This window comes from Lissotriton helveticus, chromosome 2_1 (genome assembly GCF_964261635.1).
Source record: "Lissotriton helveticus chromosome 2_1, aLisHel1.1, whole genome shotgun sequence".
Lineage (NCBI taxonomy): Eukaryota > Metazoa > Chordata > Amphibia > Caudata > Salamandridae > Lissotriton > Lissotriton helveticus.
This window is the reverse complement of record NC_136059.1, coordinates 635,338,081-635,359,274: the sequence shown is the minus strand read 5'-3', so window position 1 is coordinate 635,359,274 and position 21,194 is coordinate 635,338,081. Positions and strand designations below refer to the sequence as shown.

The 21,194-nt window shown below is 37.0% G+C and overlaps 1 long non-coding RNA gene across 1 annotated transcript; it reads right to left on the bottom strand.

Annotated features, from left to right (window-relative positions):
• Window positions 1–1,855: 1,855 nt before the first annotated feature.
• On the bottom strand, window positions 1,856–9,939 carry LOC144819456 (uncharacterized). Its single transcript, XR_013607380.1, has 3 exons — window positions 9,816–9,939; window positions 2,809–2,884; window positions 1,856–1,903 (listed from the first exon to the last, which is right to left on the bottom strand). It is a non-coding gene; the product is annotated as an uncharacterized LOC144819456 (long non-coding RNA).
• Window positions 9,940–21,194: the final 11,255 nt, after the last annotated feature.

The following is a 21,194-nucleotide window of genomic DNA, read 5'->3' as shown; positions in this document are numbered from 1 at the left end:
ATGTGACTCGATAATAACACTTTTCATTGGTTCATTTCACTTTTGGTTTCCTAATGATGTAATACAAGGTCATGTGATCTAAAATGGACACTTGTCATTGGTTTAGAACTTTTGTTTTTCCCAAATGATGAAAACCCCTCCTTCTTTCATCACTCTGACTTTCATCTTGCTGAGAGAAAGACCCTTTATTGAGACTTTGTGATGGCTTCATTAGTAGCTTCAGCTGGTGCTAGCCCACCACCTCCACCAAATCCAAGAAAGAGAGGACCACCTGCAGAAGTAATTCTGCAAGAAGAGGAAGAACAGGAAGAGGAGGAAGAGCATGAGTTTTTGCCAGAGGAGCCCAGGAGGTACAATCGACAGGAGAATTATATCTGGCAATTCTACAGAATTCCTAAGGGGCAAAAGAAAGTGAATGCTCGTTACGTGTTTTGCCGCATATGCGGTGACAGATTGTCAAGGGGCACCGATAAAAAATATAGTTATGGGAATCATACTATGCATCGGCATATGAGTAGGTGGCACCCAAATAACTATAGTGCTGCCCAGCTACGTGACCAACAACAACATCCCCTCCAAATGGCAAGAAGATCGGTGGTTCCAGAGGTGTCGGGACCAGAGGCGAGGGAGGTGATTGCAAACATCCAAATGTTGTTTGGTCACGTAAAACAAGTGTGCGTGGAATGTGGCGCTTTCATCTGCTACAGAGAAAGTAGCATCACTTTGATTTTGCGAGCAATTCAAAATCATATTAATGTTTGCACAAAACGCACCAAAAAATAAATTCATTTTTTTTTTTTGCTCCTGTTGAGCCCTTTATAATGGATCGTTTTTGTTTCCCCCCCCCCAAAAAAACCAAAAAATTTTTAAAAACGTTCAGAAAATACAAAAAAAGTAAAAAAATGTTCAAAAAATACTAAAAAAAATATAAAACAACAAAAACATAAAAAAAAAAGTTCTTTTCAGAACTAACTCCCCATTATAAAAAAATTAGTAGAAAATTTGGAACTCTGCCAACCTGTATTTCTCTTAGTTCGCTCCCGGAGCGCTACCCGGTACGCGTACCGGAAGCTAACCAAAAAAATATTTTTTAAAAAAGAACAGTAACTATAAGGGAAGGAAATACACAGTTATGTTAAAAGAAAGACAGCTCTAGGGAGTAAAATAAGGATACTGTTACCTACAATCCACTGTTGATGATTTCACATATTACATCATTCATGACATGGTCAGTAACATCAACAGCAGTGGATTGTAGGTAACAGTATCGTTAGTTTACTCCCTTTAGCTGTCTTTCTTTTAACATAACTGTCTATTTCCTTCCCTTATAGTTACTGTTCTTTTTTAAAAAACATTTTTTTGATCAGTCATAAACAGTGACATTAATAGAAACAGAGAGAGTGAACAAGAGTGAAGAACTATGGTCCTCCTGAGCCACCCTCAGAAAACCAAGGGGGTCAAGATACATCTACCATGCCCCCTTCTACCTATTCTGAACATTATTTGCCCTCCATCTTGTATCTTGATTCGAACGAAACACAAAATGGTGGACTGCCATAACGCTGCTGGTTTGCGAACCGGGCAACTTCCCAGGAAGCGGTCCCCAAAAAAAAAAAGTTGGGAAAGTAATTCACAGACACTAAGAGTAATAGAGATGGAGTGAGTGAACAAGACTGAGAAACTATGAGAACAGAGGGACTGAGAAAAAGAGTTGAAGGAGTTGAGTAAATAGGTAATAGAGAAAGGAATGAGGAAAGTAGCAAAGGCAGGAAACTGAGGATTAAAGAAGTGAAGCAGTGGATCTAATAGTAGGTGAATGTGATAGAAATGTAACGAAAAGAGTACAACTATTTACCTTGTAATTGCTGTTAAATTAATCACATTTTATTTCTATACTTTCAATCTGTGAAAGAGAGAACCAACATTTAAAAAAAAATTAAAATATGTATTTAAAAATTACAAAAGACAAGGGAAAATATTGAAGGACAAATAGTTTTTCAACAACTTTGACACTGACAGAAGCTTCTGCTTCTCCAGGTCCTCTACACAATGCTAAAGATATACATTTTAAACTAACAGTATCTTGATGCAGATGAAGTGAGGACTATCTTAAAACATGGTGCATCTTTTGCATTGCTCTTGTTTCAGAAAAGTGTCGCTTCAGTATGCCAATAACATGTCTCCTATCCAGAGATTTGTTTGAGGTGAGGCCTACTCAGAGTTCAAGATGAGATTTACACTTGTTGAAGTGTACAGAGGAGATAATATCTGTGAAAGTCTACTAATGAAGTGAGTCATGTCCACTGCACTCTTCAACAAAGTAGAAACCTCCTATGTTTCCCTGGACAGACCTAAACTTGATCTGCACAATGTGATTCGTAATGATAGGAAACTCAAGTGATGTAATTGAAATATGTGCAATTTATTTTGCTCATTTCACAATCACATCACTTGTGTTTCCTTTGCTTAGGTATCTCATTGTGCAGATGTAGTCCAGCATATGAAAGATTACGTAGAAGTGCAGCACTGCATACAATAAATTTAACACTTACAGAAAACTCACCTTCTCCATGCCTCCTACACAGTTCTACATATACATCATAAATGCAAACAGTACAGAATTAATTATACATGTTAAATGGTTTATTTTTGCTGTTCTCAGAATGTATCAAAATTCACTAAAAACAGTGACTTGAAGGTATTCATCATGTAACAGCGGGGAAAAAAAAACACAATCAAAATGATTGTGTTTAAAAAACCCATACAACATCAGAAAATAAAATTCAGAACTCCTTAAAGTTAACTTACTTTCCATGACGTCCAAGGATGTCCTATAAACAGCTTACACTCTTTTGTGCTGTTATTACTTTCAGCCCGCCACTTTCTGAAAGAAAAGCTCCATCGTTTTTAAAAACACGTTACATGCAATAAATGACTTCTTGCTCTCTACCACTATTTTCCACAAGGCCAAATCTAGTCAGAGATATTTATAACTCTTGGATTTCTTGTAAGCCAATCCCATCATTTGGCATTTCCGCAACTTTCAGAATTAAAATGTTGAAGATCATTTTCACAATCCTGGAATAATAATATCTTCCCCTTCTTGGTCAGTCATGTTCTACATTTCCTATGACACTGATACTGCTTAATATGAAGCAGACTTACACTACCTCTATGAGTACTACAATTATTTAATTCTCTACATCACTTTTAATCACAAAGCAATGTAAAACAGTAGACAGCATTGCAGACTTACATTCCCTCTACTCCATGTTTTGATTGGCTGCTTCAATTAGCTTATGAAAAGAAACAATTTTTCTGAACTCATTTAAAGTGCACATACATCTCCATAATGTCCAATCCTTTGATTAGAAGTTATGTCTCTGAACTACACTTATCCTCAAGGCCAAATTGTGTAGGAGCCATTAGAACTTCTTGAAATTCCACAGATCATATCCCGAGATTATTTTCCTAAAATTTTGGTTTTAAAAACACCAGGTAAGAGTTTTTAAGGTCATACGGCAATTTTTTTTTGAAAATTAAAACAGAATCATTGCAGAATGACCAGCCATTTCTAGACTTTAAATAAGCTGTGTAATGTCCTGATGATATTGAAGGGCCGTCATGATATATAATTGCTGTAGTTACAAAAGTCCTTCCTGATATTGACAACTGCGAAGCTACAAATTTTTTTATTAAAGTTGTCAATTTTGTTCCATCAGGCCTACATCGTTGGAACATTAAAATGACGTACTGGCCATATTTTCGTATAAATAATGTGGACATCATTTCAGATTTACATTGGCTACACTCCATGCTGTGATTAGCAGCGTTTACTAGCTTATTAAAGGAGACTGATTTACTGTCTGGCAAAGTTAAATATATAAATCTTTCTGAGTCTACACTAGTAGTACTTGATACCATACAGTTCTCGCAGTCATGCTGCCATTGATAAGAAAGCCCAAACAGCTGATCTACATCTACACCTTCAGCATGTAATACATCAAGCATATACATTAAAAACTCCTGACAATCTTGCTGAATATTTTGAGAGAATTGTGTTTGCCCTGAACATCTGTCTAACAGGTTTCGAATTTCAGACACACTTTCTATTTTTGTTCTATCTGTGCTACATTTCTCTAACACAGAATTCAACAAACTGCAAAATCTTTGATCAGAATTGACCACAATCTCTTCTTTTACATTTTTTAGAGAAAACAAAACATTCATTACTACATTAGCATAGCAGTTGACACCAGAACTGTTTTCAAACTGAAAACCAACAACATCTTCAACAGAATCCTCTTTGTTTCTGCTTGTAATTTTAGGTTCATTCACTTTTTGTCTTTTTGCTACAACCTCCCCAGTATTGTTCTCATTTCTTCGTTTCCGGCCTACCAGACGTTTCTCAAACAAAGGAAACTGAGGCAAATGTGGCGCATACTCTCTTCTTAACCTATTGTATTCCTTAACACAATCTAGATCTGCACAAATGTTTCTGACATCACACTCAATCAAGTACAATCCCGATAAAGTTCTAACTCGTGACAATGCCACATATGCCATACCCTCCTTGAACACAGAACTGCCAATATTCACCAATGCAGTGTCTACACTTAAACCTTGCGATTTATGAATTGTCACCGCATATGCCAAGCAAACAGGGAACTGCTTACGGCGAACATATAAGTCTTTTACAAGCAAAAATCTAGCAGAACAACGAGCAATTAGCTGTACTTCCTCAATGCCATCAAATTTAATTTTTAAAAATTCAATTCCATCTCTATTTCTGTATTTCACAAAATCAACAACATTACCCATTGATCCATTTACCAGACCTCTTTCAACATGTAAATTCCTTCTTAAAATTATACGGCAGTTCAAGCACACATTCAGAGTCTTTTCAAAACCTGCAGTTTTAGATATAGTCTTCTCTAATGAATCCAATTTTGATTTCAGATTCTCAGACAAAATAATTGTTGATCCCATATGCTGTACTCTATCAATAGCTTCCACTTTCACAATCTCTTGCTTTTCTAAATGCAACATTTTGTTGTTAAATTTGGCACATTCTGCAAGAGTTGGCATCAAACATATTCCAGATTTCTTATCAGTAATTTTCTGAAAAATATTCTCAGGCACAACATCTTGTTCTGGATATAAATTTGACAGTAATCGTGCATGTAAAGCTTCTTTTCCATGCTCGGTCACTTTTCCAATTCTAACATCTTGTAGAATAGTCTTGTAAACTTCATCCTTTGCCTGACGCATATTTTCATGCAGTTCAGCATAATTGAAGTTTAACCATATATTGACGTTGCCAATGCTGCCTAGGCACTTCCTGGTATCTTCATGCGTGAGCATTTTGAACACAGGTTGCCCTTTCACTGGTGTCAGCTGCAGAAGATCTCCGAAAACAATGATGTGTTTGCCACCAAATAACACATCATACTCTGTTTTGAGAACTTCTTGCATCCTCAAATGCACAAAGGCAAGCATGACATTGGAAACCATGCTTACTTCGTCAATGATAAGAAGTTTCATTTTCCTCAAGATTCTTGAAACTTCAAAACAAGCATCTCCAGATAGCTTGTGATATTCTAATTTGTTGTCATGCTCCACTGGCAGCATCAGTAAACGATGTAAAGTAATCCCTTTAATATTATGTGCTGCCAGTCCAGTTGGAGCAGTGACAACACAAGACAGCGATGACTCTGTCCTTTCCTGCAAATAGCATGAAATTGCTTTAATGAGGAAACTTTTTCCAGTTCCCGCTTCTCCACTCACGTACAGTCGGACAGGCTTCAACGACGTACATGAGCACTCTTTCTTATCATGACTTAATCCATGATCAATTTGCATGGTAACTTCGTCATATATTTTCCTCTGCTCAACGTTGAGTTGCCTTTCCAACTCTTCTAAGTTAACCACATCCTCTTGAGCATGTGCCATGGCTCTTTCCACTTCATTCATAGCAGTGGCAGCTTCATTTTCGATAACAGGTCCTCCTAGTGGATCCTGACTCAATGAAGCAGAACTCTGACTGTCCTGAGAACTGTCTCTGGCAATCTCGGCTGCAATTGTTGCTTCCTGCTCAATTTCCGCATTCAACATTTCTACATATTTGGGAAAAGCAGGACATTCTATGGTCTCCTTGGCGGCATTGAAAGAGTCTTCATAACAGAGGAAATCTCCAAGCAGTTCCTCTTCTGCACGCCAAGGCTTTAAAAGTTGCAAAAGTGCTAAATAGAAAAACTCCTTTTTTTCAGGAGATTCGCCACTCAATTTTCGATGGTTTATCAAGTGGCATTTTCTTTGCTTCACCAGACATCCCTCACTTCCTATTACAGCATACACTCCTTTCTCAGTATCTTCTTTGATGTTCCTCTTGAACATGTAATTTTGCAGAACCTCATACAGACAAACATTCTCGAGGTGACTGCTTCGATTTGGATAATATGTATCCAACATGTTGGTCTTCAAAATGTCGGTACTGTTTGGCTCCTTTTCCGCCAAATACTCAATTTCCCGCACAGGTTTCAGAACTCGATTACGCGTTGCAGCAAGACCAAGACTCGCCCAAACGATACTCCTGGACTTGGCATAGAGACTTGCTGAAGACAACCGGTCAGAACATTCGTACGCTCCGATTTCTCGATGCGACAACATCTTCAGACTGAAACTGTACAACTTCTTGCTGAGGCTCTTTTCATGGGAAATGTCCTCCCACATATCCTTCAATTCTGTCTTCTCTTTTTTGGTGATGTAAGACGTCACATACCGAGCCACAGCCATACAGTTATCAGCCACAAACTGTATATCCATGTTAGCATTCCACATGGACAAAATCACCGGGTTGTAGTCGTTGATGTACTTGGACTCTTCGTTCCTCTTCAAATTGTAAGTGTTTTTAGGTGATTTCTTCATGACATTGTGTCGCAGCGAAGACATCAAACTGTTTACTCTTCCTTTAGAAATCACCGGTCGTGGATAGCCGAAACGACATTTAGTGTAGAACTTGTCCTTGTTTCGGAATTTACGACGGCAGTACTTTCCACATCGATGGCTTTGGAAACGCAGAACTTTTTCTCTTAGGCTTTTCTTCTCCTTTGCGTTTGGAACAGCACACGTAGAATACTGTTGGATGAAACTCATCACTGAGTCATCTGGATCCGTTCCAAATTTAGGTGCATCCTTGATCCACAGCAACATATGTATATGAGGAGCACCTCTTGCTTGGTACTCCTTTCTCCAGAAGAAATCCAACACCTCTCCAAGAGGTGGATTCTTCTTATTCATGATGAAAGACATCATAGCTTCAAATCTATGATTGAAGTACCTACATACATTGACTGGATCCAAAGAGCACAGTTCTCCGGGTGTCTTGAATTCGATGTTTTCTACGTTAGCATTTGCCTCTCGTAGAAATTCAAGTAAGTCTTCCCAGCCATACTCGGCACAGCTCAGAGTGAGGAACCATGTGGGAGTACCTAAGTTCCTCAGCATACATTTTAAATCACCATGACGACGGTACCAGTACTCATTAGTACCACGCTGACACGCCATGAGATTAATCAGGTGAGAATCCAAAATACTATCTTGGACATTCACTTTATCCATAAAATCACTTGCCGAGATGTTTTGCATGTGTATACCACTTTTCAAGATGTGGTTCACTGCATATGACAGTCCAGACAGATCGCTTTCAAACAGGAGATGAAACAAATATGGAATGCATTGTCGAAACCTAGCATCTCCTGCATACAATCGCAAAGTCCGGTATTCAGAAGCAGGAATTTGATGAGGTCGCTCATCATATCTTCCTCCCTGACCTGTTGGAAAAAGCTGTGGGAAACACCGAGCTTCCAAACTTTGCTCCCAAACACTAATGGGACTCCCTTTGGCTTGTTTCATTTGAAACAACTCAATAGCATTCCCCATGACTTCCTTTGAATGCAAAGGATGAACACTATAATGTTCATATATTTCCTCACTAGTAGAGAGTTCTACTTTCTCAATTTGACCAGCACACAAATCGCTATCCTCTTCCTCACTTACTTCCTCTTCTTCAACATATACATTCTTATAGTATTTATTATTTTTTTTCAAATACAATGTTGCCTTTTTAACTTTCCTAACATCTACTAAATCTTGCCATATTTTCTTATTCTTTGTCGGAACCCCATTAACTAAGATAACCAGAGGTTCCTCTTCCACTTTTTCTACTCCAATTGTGTTAATGTTTTTCTTCAAATCTAGAGGCAAATAAACAACTCTTCCCTTTAATCCTCTCTGTAAATCTGATGGAGGCAATTTCCCTGTCTTTGGCTCCATTCTTACAATAGCCTGAAAGGGATGGATACTTTGAATCAAAATAGATTCATAAGTATTTAAGTCCTTCAATTCAGAAGGAATCTCAACCAATTCCAGATTATTATGAACTGCTCTAGCAGGCATCTGGTTTTGTTTTAATTTGTTACAACAATAAGTACACACACGTTGATCCAATCCCAAATCAAAACAATTTTCTACCATCAAGTATGTTGCAAAATCCTTCCATTCACTATTATTTTCCCTTTCACTTTTTGCATATAAATCCACTAACTTAGTCTGATTCTTATAATAAGTGCGTCGACAACACACACAAGTGAAATTAGGCCTCTCACTTGATTTCATGTCAAACGTCGCAATTTCCCTCTGGAAATTATCTGTACTGGAAACATGTACAGTATCTTCCAAATGACCCTCTATTTCTTGCTCAATTTCAACATTCTCCTCTTTACTTCCAAAGTAACAAAACTCAATTTCTTCACATATATTCCTCACATCTATTTCAGAACCATGCAGAAGAGCAGCACATAATTGTTTCAGCATAATTGCTGGACTCTTAGCATAATACAACAGTCTAACTAACTTCCTCACTTTGTTATGATGCACTGCTAGCATCCTGAAATGATGAAAAACACTCTGGCATACTCTCCTGGAAAGACAAGCCAGTGAATGACCATGCAAACCTGTCACTTCTCTCACTCTGCAAGGATCTAATTCTTGCAACAACCTCATTTTCTGCTTCAAACTTTTCTTGTTAAATGACCGTACAAAATCACAAAGCAAATTGATAGAATCCTGTCGCACACTGCAAATACTACTACACTTCCAGGTGTACACAGGACCCTTAGCACGTCTTCCTAAAACCTCATTACCTAACAACTCTTCTGCCTCTGTTGTCACAAGTTTTTCTTTTTCAACTGGACAACCATCTTTCACTTCATAAGCACGACCACTGATGTCAACTGCATGCACCAAATCATTATCCTGGAAATAACTCTCTTCATTAAAAAATGCCTCACAGCTTGAACTATGTATCCATTCTCCAGAAAAAACTTCACAAAAATTACTACGATTAACTATTCTCTTCCATCTACTATTTCTTTTGAAATCAAAAATTGCCTTGTTTAGCTTCCTAATTCTATTGATTATCAAAATAAATAACTTACGTTTAATTTCAAAAGCCTGATCAATAACTTTCTCAACTTTTTTTTTTCTCCTATAAAAAACTAATTTCTGTTGACCTTTCTTAATATTTTTTAACAAATTGCCAATTATCCTGTTACGGAACATTCGTTTACGAATCTCCGTAAACTGTTGTTTCCTTCTACTATCATGCACAGATTTATCTCTTGCTCTAGCAGTAACATTTTCATTTGTCCTTTTCTTTCCATTTGATTTACTTGTGTTGTTATGGATTGAAACATTTTCTGTACTAATATTTTTTTTATTTGAAATATTTTTTATGAAATATTTAGAGCTCTTACCCGGTGCTTTCTTCATCGCTTGAGAAATCTTTTTGTTAGAGGACTGCTGCATTTTTTTTTTCTCCTGCTGTCTTTGACGTTTTGCAGCCTTCATCTCTCTTATTTTTGTAGGCATAGTTGAATCTGAGGAAAAATATAATAAAAATGTTAATAAAAAAATATTATCAAACAGTAAATCAGTAATAGTGATCAAAAACATAACACACTACTTGACATTTTAAATAGAAGATTTTTTAGTCCTTGCAAATTTACAATACAGAAGTAGCAGAAAAGAAATGAGATTTATATTTATGTTACCTATGCTATTTTATATGTGAATCTGATCTAATTTTATGAGCATATTTTAATATTTTATTGAAGACACTACACATAACCTGTTTTTGAAGGTGTCTTTATTTTTAAATTAAACGGTTTACCTTTTTACTTTTTATTCATTATAAATTTTAAAAATAAATGTTTATAATTCCAAAGGCTCAAGCAGGTCATCTTCCCATCCTATATCATATAATTCGGACAAATCTGCATCCTCATCACGCTCTTCTTCATCCTCAGGATTTAAATCATCCAATGGATCAACATCCACTGATGTTTCAATTACAAGTTCAATGATGAGGTCAAAATCAACTGATTGCAGATTGTCGCTCATGTTGAGGTTGTCTTTATCTTTAAAGAAAGACAACAACAATGAGATGTTGCAGAGTAAGAGACAAATCTCACAGATTATAATAGTAAAATTATTTAACAAGAGTAACATTTTGCAGCTATTATTTAGCCATGTCCAGCGATGCTGAGCAGGTGAAGCCTATGTCTAATTTTTCACTGGACAGGACTCATCTGTTCTTAACCTTGGATAAGCCTCAACGACTCTGTGTCCCCTGCACATACTCAAATGTTAAAGTGCAGATTTATATTAAATGGCACATCCCCAGGCATGCACCAGTTAATGTGCACCACTGCTTTACCACCCATGGTGTGCCGCATTTACAATCAGATAGGAGAAAGCTGCTTCAAAACCCTGCACCTGCTTGAAGCTGGCATAGGTCTTGACGCAGCATTGTATAGATGGGGCACCCCTGATCCTTGCTGGAGCTGCATCGCACTTACGATACAACTCCAGCAATGCGCCACCTTTACAGCACAGATGCGTCACACATCTGTGCCTTTTTTGCCCCATGCTGCGCCGCATTGTAAATGCAGCACACCATGGGTGGCGGAACAGTGGCGCAGGATGACTGTCACATCCCTGGGGATGCGCCACTCATCATAAATCTATCCCTAAGCTTCTTATCTTGTTACAGATGAACTGCCATATGTATCATCAAAATATTTTACATATTATAAATAGCAAATTTTAAGGAATAAATAGCGATTCTTTACTATTCCTAATTTGCAATGAGCAAATTGCTAATTGCAAATTACCCATTCATTCCCATAGGCTAGGAGGCTCATAGGAATTAATGTTGCAAGTTGTGATTAGCAATTAGCTCATCACAAAATAGGATTTTTTTCAAGCGTGCAGGGGTATCTCAAGAACAACCTGCTGCACCCCTGAAAAAGAAATTTGGGAGCACATGGCACACCTACATGCCCTAATGGCATGTATGGGCGTCATATGGGACCTTTTTTTTTTTTTAAAAAAAATTCTTTTTGAAAAGAATTCGCAAATTACCACAAACTACAAGTTGGTGGTAGTTTCCAAATCCTTAATATCATTTTTTACATATTTTTTTTTTATACATTGCATTTAAGGAATCACAATTTTTGAATTATTGACATTTTAAGTAATTTCCACATGTGCACTGTTTTCTAAATATAATTTGAAAATCGTTTTTGGGGAAAAGTAATGGTTTGCAAATTTATGACAAGGACATAATGGTGTATGCTTCTCTATAAGGCATTTCAGTATCTCTAATGTCATTTTTCCCATATTACATTATAAGACCTTTCCCCATGAAGCACATTCCTTGTAAATATGCTCCCACCAGTGCATTGCAAATTTAGATTTTGACTGTTTCAGACACATACCCATGTTGAAAGTGACCCAAAAAAATTGCAAACGTTTAAAAAAAACACATTCATGTGTCTTAATGACATTTTAATTCATTTCCCCATGGACAATGTTTTCTAAGTGGCACAAAAGAGGTATACACCTATCATAAATCTGTCCCTAGAATTATAAATGATTAAATCAGGATGACAATAAGATGTGGCCTATCCAGAGGTTTGTTTAAGGTGAGGCCTACTCAGGATTGCAGATTAAAGTTATGCTTGATGAAGAATACAGAGGAGATAATTTATTGTAAAGGCCTACCAATGAAGTAAGTGATTTCTACTTCATTGCACCAGTCATCATAAATGTATCCATAAGCTTCTTATCTTGTTAGACATCAACCGCCATATGTATCATATAACTATTTTGCATTTCCAAAAAAGCGAATTTTAAGGAATAAATAGCGATTCTTTACCATTCCAAATTTGCGATGAGAAAATTGCTAATTGCAAATTACCCATTCATTTCCATGGGCTAGGAGGCTCATATAAATGAAGGTGCAATTTGCGATTAACAATTTGCTCATCACAAATTAGGAATTTATTCCAAAAGTGCAGGGGTGTCTCAAGAGCACCCTGCTGCAACCCTGAGAAAGAAATTTGGGGGCATATGGCGAACATAAATTTTAACAACATTCCTTTACCTCAAAAACGATTTTCAAATCATAACTTCAAAACACTACACATGGGAAAATTACTTAAATTGTCCTTAAGACACATAAAAGCGTATTTTGATTGGCTTTCCTGCATGGTAGGGTCACTTTAAACATGGCTATGTAACATAAACATTCAAAATCAAAATTTTCAATGTACAGGTGGGAGCATATTTACAAGCAATTTGCGCCACAAAGAAAGGTCTGACATTAAAATGGGAAAAATAACATCAGGGACAGTCAATTGCCTTATAAAGAACCATACACCATTATGTCCTTCTCTTGAATTTAAAAACAATTCCTTTTTCCCAAAAACGATTTTCAGATCATAATTTCAAAAAACTGCACATGAGAAAATGACTTAAAATGTCATTGAAACACATGAAAGCGTTTTTTTATTGGCTTTCCTGCATGGTTGGTTCACTTTTATCATGGCTATGTAACACAAACATTGATAATTAAAATTTTCATGCACATGTAAGAGCATATTTACAAGCAATTTGCGCCACAGAGAAAGGTCTTACACTAAAATGAGAAAAATAACATCAAGGACAGTCAATTGCCTTATAAATAACCATACACCATTATTTCCTTGTCATGATTTTAAAAACAATTCCTTTTCCACAAAAACGATTTTCAAATCATAATTTCTAAACACTGCACATCAGAAAATGACTTAAAATGTCATTAAAATACATGAAATCATTTTTTGATTGACTTTCCAGCATGGTTGAGTCACTTTTAACATGGCTATATAACAGAAACATTCAAAATCAAAAATTTCCATGCACATGTGAGAGCATATTTACTAGCAAATTGCGCCACATAAATCATAATTTTCTCCTTAAAGCACACTATTCTCTATCTAAAGTAAAGAAATATTTTCTCACCTTAGCAAATACTTTGAGTTTGAAAACAGTCTCAGAAACACACCAATTTGTCTTCAGCAGAGCAAAAGGTATGCACTCCAGAGTCTGCAGCTATCAAAAGCACAGAAATGGTGTAATTCTTCACACATATTTCTCATGTCACCCAATCAAAACTCTTCCCTCACTTTTTTTCAAATGAAAACCCTTCCCCCTCTGCCCTTTCTGCCTATTTTCCATAGCAACCACCTCTTGGAGAAACTCTGGTGTTTGCAAATTCACACAACAATGTTGCAATTGAACTCTGAACTCTCAGTGCACCTGCATATCCAGTGCTTTCTTTCATTTAATGATTTTTTATTGACCACTCAAAATACATCTTTCAAAGAACACATCTCTACACCCTAACTTTCTGTTTTCATCAATCAAAATCCACCAATCACTGTTACTACTTCATGAACACAGAAACTCCACAGTTTTTTTCATTTCAAACTCACATTTTTTCAACTGCCATTTCATTGCCACACTTCATCTGACTGCAGGAGAACCTTCTCTCACCATGTTTTCTGTCTGGATTGTTGGTCATAGTTATATTCACTGGGCTCAAAGGTACGTTGAAAGCAGAAATTTACCTAACCTCAATTTACAAGATGTGGAAATTAAGTGGTTTGGCCAGAGAGGATTAAAATGTCACCAATTGATACCATTGGTGAAAACCTTTATGCATTTGCCAAAACCTGACCTGTTAATTGTGCACTGTGGAGGTAATGACTTGGGCACTTTGACTGGTGTAGGTCTGGAAATGCTTTTAAAGGACACCTTTGAGCAATTAATGGCACTTTTTCCTCAGACTGCCTTGGTATATTCAAATATATGCCAAAGACAGAAATGGAGGTGGTCAAACCAATTTTGTCCACAAATTGAGAAGTCGAGGAAGCATGTAAACAAATCTGTTTCAGCTTACATGAGAGACCATGGAATGGGCTCCCTGTACAACAATAACTTGCGTTACTACATGCAAGATATCTACAGAGGAGATGGAGTTCACTTCTCAGATGAGGGCAACAGAGTTTTCACTCTGAATTTAAGAATGTGCATTGGTACCTACTTATAAGTACCTAAATGTACCATAAACCCAAAAGCTCTTCTCAGAGCTACCCTACATCTAATCACTCACAATTATTTTTTTACTCTAACTATTTTCACTAATTTTCAACAAAATACGCTCCCTGGTGCGCTACCCGGTACGCGTACCGGGAGCTAACCTCGCGAAATTTTTATAAAAAATGTTTTTTTTTCCGCACATATGGGCCTCCTCAGCCACCCTCACAAAACCTAGGGGGTCAAGATAAGTCTACCGTGCCCCCTTCTACCCATTCTGAACATTATTTGCCCTCCATCTTGTATCATAATTCGACCGAAACACAAAATGGTGGACTCCCGGAACGCTTAAGGTCCGCGAACCGAGGCGCTCAACGGTTCGCGTACCGGGTCGCTTCCTGGGAAGCACACCATCAAAAAAGGTGGGAAAGTAGTTCACAGAAAAGCCACTGGAGACAATTTCACCAAATATAGAATAGCTCATACTACATACCAATCCCTACCATTTTCACAAATTTGATTGGAATTCCATTTAGCCATTTAGCCTGTAGTCCTCTCTAAATACCGTGAGGTAAATTACTTCACAAAACACATCTGAAGTGTTGGAATTGACAACCAATTAAAATGTTACTTTCATTTTCTACTTTTTTTACATGATATTTGATTGGTTATGTACCCGAATATATATAAAGGAAGAGAAGGAAACACAGCCATTTTGACTACTACTTCCTGGTGTACATTTCATTTGGATTTTCATTAATAACTTCAACTTCTTTTTAAAGGTAAGTTGTTATTTTTAAAACTGAAGTATATTGTGCACTTTAAGTTAATATGGCAAACTTTTTCTGTTAGTTATATACTATCCCTCTGTAGTACTTATAAATTTAGATACACTTTTTTATATTCCTACTTCCACTCTGATACTATACACTGCCCAAAGATAAATTCTCTGATAAAAACTGCCTATCTAAAATTAATCCCAACAGTGCCCTACCTCTACTAATATATATTTTTTTTATGCAAATTTCAGGAAAAATGGAAAGTGAACAAAACATTTCATTTGAAATTGTCCTTCCAGAGTCCAACACAGAAATCATTGATCCAAATGAGATTGAATTTATGGATGAAACATGGGACCAAGAACTACTGCAATGTGTGCAAGCAGTAGATAACCTCCTTGCAAATGAGGACATTTTACAACCTCAGAGACTACAATCTATATTCCATGATTATGAAATTTCTGACAATGAAATGTTAGAAAGTTTAATAAATTATGAAACACAATAAAAAAAGTTAAAAAAAAAAAAAAAATAATCAACAAAACCAACAATCAATTAACATACAGCATTTGAAAAGTCTATCATTCATTTTTTATTGTGATACGCTCCCCAGTACGCTTCCCGGTTCGCGTACCGGGCGCTAACCACGAAAAAAAACAAAAAAAATTTTTTTTTTTTTTTGCTTAGCGGGGCCCCTTTAAAGCCTCCACATCAAACCTAGGGGGTCAGGGAGTATCTACTATGCCCCCTTAAGGTCATTTGCCCCTTCGCTTTTGACCTCCTCTTGTCTCTCGATCCTACCGAGAGACAAGATGGCGGCCGCTCCGGACTGTTTAGAATGTTGACAGACACCGGAGAGCCAATCAACTTCGCTACGCGAAGTTCCGTTACGCGTCAAGTACGCGTACCGGGGCGCTGCCTGGTCCGCTGTTACAGATATATATCTTTTTTTGAACGTTAATTTCTCAAAATCCACTGAAGCACATATATTGAGACCTAGAAAAGGCACATCGGGCTACCAGTCCCTACAATTTTGCCAAGTTTCGTGCAAATCCATTCAGCCGTTCGGGCTAAAAGTGAGGCTAACCGCCCTATGGAAAACTCAATGTTAAAAACACGTTTTGGGACCCCCCTTTTTTCTCGGCCCCCCCTGGACCAACTCCCCCCAAATTTCCAGTGGCTGCTCAGAAACAAAATGTTCCATTTTCCAGAAAATTTCAGCCAATTCCGTCCACAAACGCCAAAGTTATTAGACATAGAATTTTCAAAAAACCCATAGAGAAAAAATCCTAACTATATATACCTACTGGCGACCGCCAGTAGGTAATATATATATATATATCTATATTACCTACTGGCGGTCCCCAGTAGGTAGTTATAGTTAGGACCTAGTTTCCATAGGAAATCCGCAACATTCTATTGGGAATAACTTTGGCCCTGGTGGACGAATGTTTGCGAATTTCTCAAAGAAGATGGCTAGGTCAGCTGCGCTCATTCTGTGAAAGTTTTGGGGGGATTGGTGAAGTGGGGGCTGAGATAAAAGGGGGTCCCAAAACGTGTTTTTCCCATGTTATTTTCCATAGGACGTTTAGACACAGCTGAATGGATTTATAAGAAATTTGGTAGAAAGGTAGAGTGTGGGTCGCAGATCACGCTTTTGTTTAAATGGTGTACATCCGTTCAGTAGTTGCTGAGAAAATTAAAGTTGAAATCAGTTATATATCTATAAGCGAGCACGGGTGCGCGCACCTATGCGGGTGTGCGCGAGCGGCATTGTGATTTGCTGTTTAACGTCTGTCAACATTCGATTCGGAGGAAATCAGGAAGTGTCATTTTGTTAGTGCGAGTGAATATATAATACAGAACAAAGGGTTAGTACATGGAAAGGGGAGAAGGTAGAGATTGTCTGGCTGGGTAGGTTTTCCAATGGGGTACAGTATGGACCCTGAACGCAAAAATACCATTTTTTTTGGGAGAAAAAATTTGCGGGGTGCATGCATTCGGTCGTGCACCCCTATTTACAAAACTGTGAAAAACTATAGTGGTGACAATGGAAAGGGAGCAGGGTGGAGAGTGTTTGATTTCGTAGGTTTCTTGAGGGGTTTATTAAGGATGACGAAAGTCTAAAAGTAGCTTTTTTTCGCAAATAAGTTACGAGGTGCGCGCACTCGGTCGCGCACGGCGATCAAAAAACATAAAGAAAGATGGAGATAAATTACAAGTTTGAGTGTTTAGATCTAAGGTGGCTCTTAAAAGAGCCCTTGTGTTAATTGAGTTTTTGCTGAACTTATAAGTAAGTTCCGATGCAGAGTCTCATGTTACAGAGGAAAATTCTATTTCCCTCATCCGTGAAATGAACACCATCTCTCCGATAGATGCCTTCCATGTTGAAACGTAGGTTGTTGTTGTATATAGAACCCATGTTATATTCTCTGAGGAAAGCAGAAACAGATTTATTTACATGTTTCCTTGCTTTCTCAATCTGTGGACAACGTTCATTGGACCAATTCCATTTTTGTCTTTGGCATATATTTGAATACAGCAAGACAGTTCGAGGAAAAAGTGACATCAATTGATGAAAGGTGTCTTTTAGAAGCATTTCTAGACCTACACCTGTTAATGTGCCTAGATCATTCCCACCACAGTGCACAATTATCAGGTTAGGTTCAGGGAGATGCGTAAAAGTTTTCACCAATGGTATCAATTGGTGACATCTTAATCCTCTTTGGCCAATCCACGTAATCTGCACATTTGGTAAATCAAGGTTAGAAATTCGTCTGTTTGCAGCATATTTTTCACTCCAGTGAATATAACTGTGTCCTACAAGTCAAACCTTCATTTTCAAGGTAGATGCAGTAGTACTCCGATGGGTTCTTGAAGTGGAATGGCAAGTAGATGGTGAAAGTCACGATAAAAAAAGTGTGTGAGGTTTGGTGTTAAAGAAAAACTGAACATGATTGGTTAATTGATATATTTCAAGATTGAAGACTACGCTGTATGTTATAGTTTTATTACAAACAAATCTTCTATTGGTCATGGAAAAAAAAGAAATGTAAAACAAGAGTGGATAGGCAGGTGTGTTTGGAGGGAAATTATCCTTTTTGCTTGGATTTAGAACGTTGAGATATGAACTTTTGACCTGTGCCTTCAGGCAGGTGCAGATTGAGCTGTTACCATGGTAACAGCAAGAGAAGGCAGAGGGTGAAGGGTGACCGTTATGTGACTTTGAAAATATTGAAAGGATAACCAACTGAAATGTTAATTTGAATATGAAATTGTGCGGGAACAAATATGATTGGTTGAAGAGACATATATGAGTGTGTATTGACAGAAAATCTATGCCATTATTCTTTGGTTGCAGTGATAGAAGTATTATTGAGAGCTCCGTCAAACGGCTATCGTTGTACAACTATCATTGTTCTACATCTGATAAAGCATTGGTAAAGGTGAGTGTATAACTGTTTGTTTTATGATGTACCGTTAAATGTGGTTTGATCAATATATTTGATTATGTGAGTTACTGTGTCTAAGGAAGCACATTTTTGACTTTGATACAGTTTGATATGTTTTCAACTAATTTTCCATTTTATTTCATCAATGTTTTGGAACATTGTTTCTTTGTAATTATTAGTTTAAAATTACGATTAATTAATGTGATTAAGGATAGTGGAGTTCAGTCATGTTTTGAAGTTATGAGCTACTGTTAGGTCTATGAATTAAATGTTACTTAGAGACGGATATGCAACGAAATTTGGGGGGGGGAGGACGATAAAAAATGATTTTTTGTAGGGGGACATGAACGTGTAGTCAGTAGGTAGAGTTAAGGTGGAGGGGCTCTTAGAATTGGTATAACAAGTGCGAGGCCTAATTAATATTGAAATGGTTCTTTATAGAGATGTGAAACGTTCAGGTGCAGCTCTGTGTGTATCTGGGATGTGGGTTATCCTGGGCTTCCACAGCAGACGTGAGAGGGGGGGAGGGGCTGAAGTTCTGTGAAGTTAATGGGGGTTGTGCGCCGTTTCATCACTTTCTTTCAAGTCTGAATTATAGTTTTGAATGTATTTGTGGAAAACTGAATAAATAGAAAATAAAATGTAATGAAATAGACAGAAGTTAATAAACGTTTGGGAGCGTTTGCACATAATTTGTAAAGTTGGTTACAGATCCAAAAAAAAGGAATTGGTAGAGTACAGATAATGCAGGTAGAGAGAAAAATAGTTGATTAAATGTGATATTGTCGAAAAAAAGTGGTAATGGTTTTGGTATTTTAAACTTTAAGTTTGAGGAAAAAATTACAGTGCGGTTTGCGGCCGAGGAATGCAGTGGTGGGGGTGGGGTGAGAAGGAGAGGTGTCCCAGTACAATTAAATGAAAGATTGTGACCATGAGGTTGTAGACAGGTTCGTGGAGTATATGCCTTTTATAAATTGATGTAGAAGAGCAAATATATATAGAGGTTTCTGTGTACCACAGTGTGACTCCATTTTCATCTCCCTCCTGCTTTCTATATTAGTTGCTTTGTGTTATGTTAGTGTGTGTATGTGTGTATGTGTGCGTTCAGTCTGAGCTAAGGAAGTTTGTTCTGCAGGCAGACACAGTTGTTATAGTGGAGATGAAAGGGTGATAAGTACTGAAATAGGATATAGCGTGTGCTCTGTGGAAGCGAGGGAGCAGTGATTAATACTCTGAGTGAAGCACAACTGCGGCGGAGTTTTGTTACAGTAATAAATAATTTTTTTGCCAGAGGTACGATTGATGCTATGGTTCACAACTCATAAAGAAAGGGTTGACTGACCGTCACAGGCCAGCGGGTTGAAGTATGAAAAATTCAGGTTGACATAAGAAAACATGAATTGAGTGCAGCTGAGATTATGTAAAACACATGAATACAGTTTTAGTATAAATTATTTCAGTTGTGAATATGGGTTAAAAGAGGGAACGTATAAATTTCAAATTTTTATTCAATGATGCAGTATTTGGAGAGAAAGTTTTTTATTTAATACAAGTAAACATAATCTAAAGAAAATAGTGGGTATAGTTACTAGTTCATAGAACACAAATGATGGAAATGTAGTATGAAGCAAAATGAATATCGTTTAAAAAACATTGTACAGCCCCGCAATCAAATATATTTAATTATATTGCATGCAACAAGGTGTGTTTTGATTTTAAGTTCAGTAATCATATATGAAAATAGTAATGGTTAAACATCACTTCATTTACAGTTAGTTTACAGCATACGAAGCAGTAACAAGCTTGTTGTGTGGTATTGTGAAAGGAAATGAAAAACGTGCCAAAAGGGAGAATTTGGTTCGAGGTGCATGTATGTTATGTTCAGGGACATTCGAAAATCAGTACTCAGAACAACTATTGTATTGATATAATTTTTTGAAAGGTTTCAGTACACAATGTCTCATACAGGTTGATAAGCAATGGTAATATCAGGGTAATCATAAACTTTTTAGTTATGAATCAAAAATCTTTCAATAGGCATAAATTAAAAGCAGCACATGTGTGTGAGGCGGAAATAAAGAGTAGAAAGGGAGAATGGTGATAAACCATATAAAATCATATAAAAAGTCATTGTAACTTTACACATTTCTCAGGGCACATTTAATCATATTTTACGCAGCCTTGGTTCGAGAATATTTTAAATCAGATAAGATAACATAAGGTAGTGATTTGTTGAAATTAGAGCATCATGAAATGTTTTGAACAAAATGGAGGAGGTGTGGAAAAAAAATTAACTCCACTTAACTTAAACAATTCACACCAGTAGGAAATTACAATGTCCAATGTTAATAAAGCCAATAGGTCAGTTTATATAAAATATAATAAGAAAAAAAAAATAAGAAAAATTAGGAAGGAAAAAACAGTCAAGATGTCAATGGTTTGCAGAACAGCTATTCTTCCATTGAATAGGCAAAGTAAG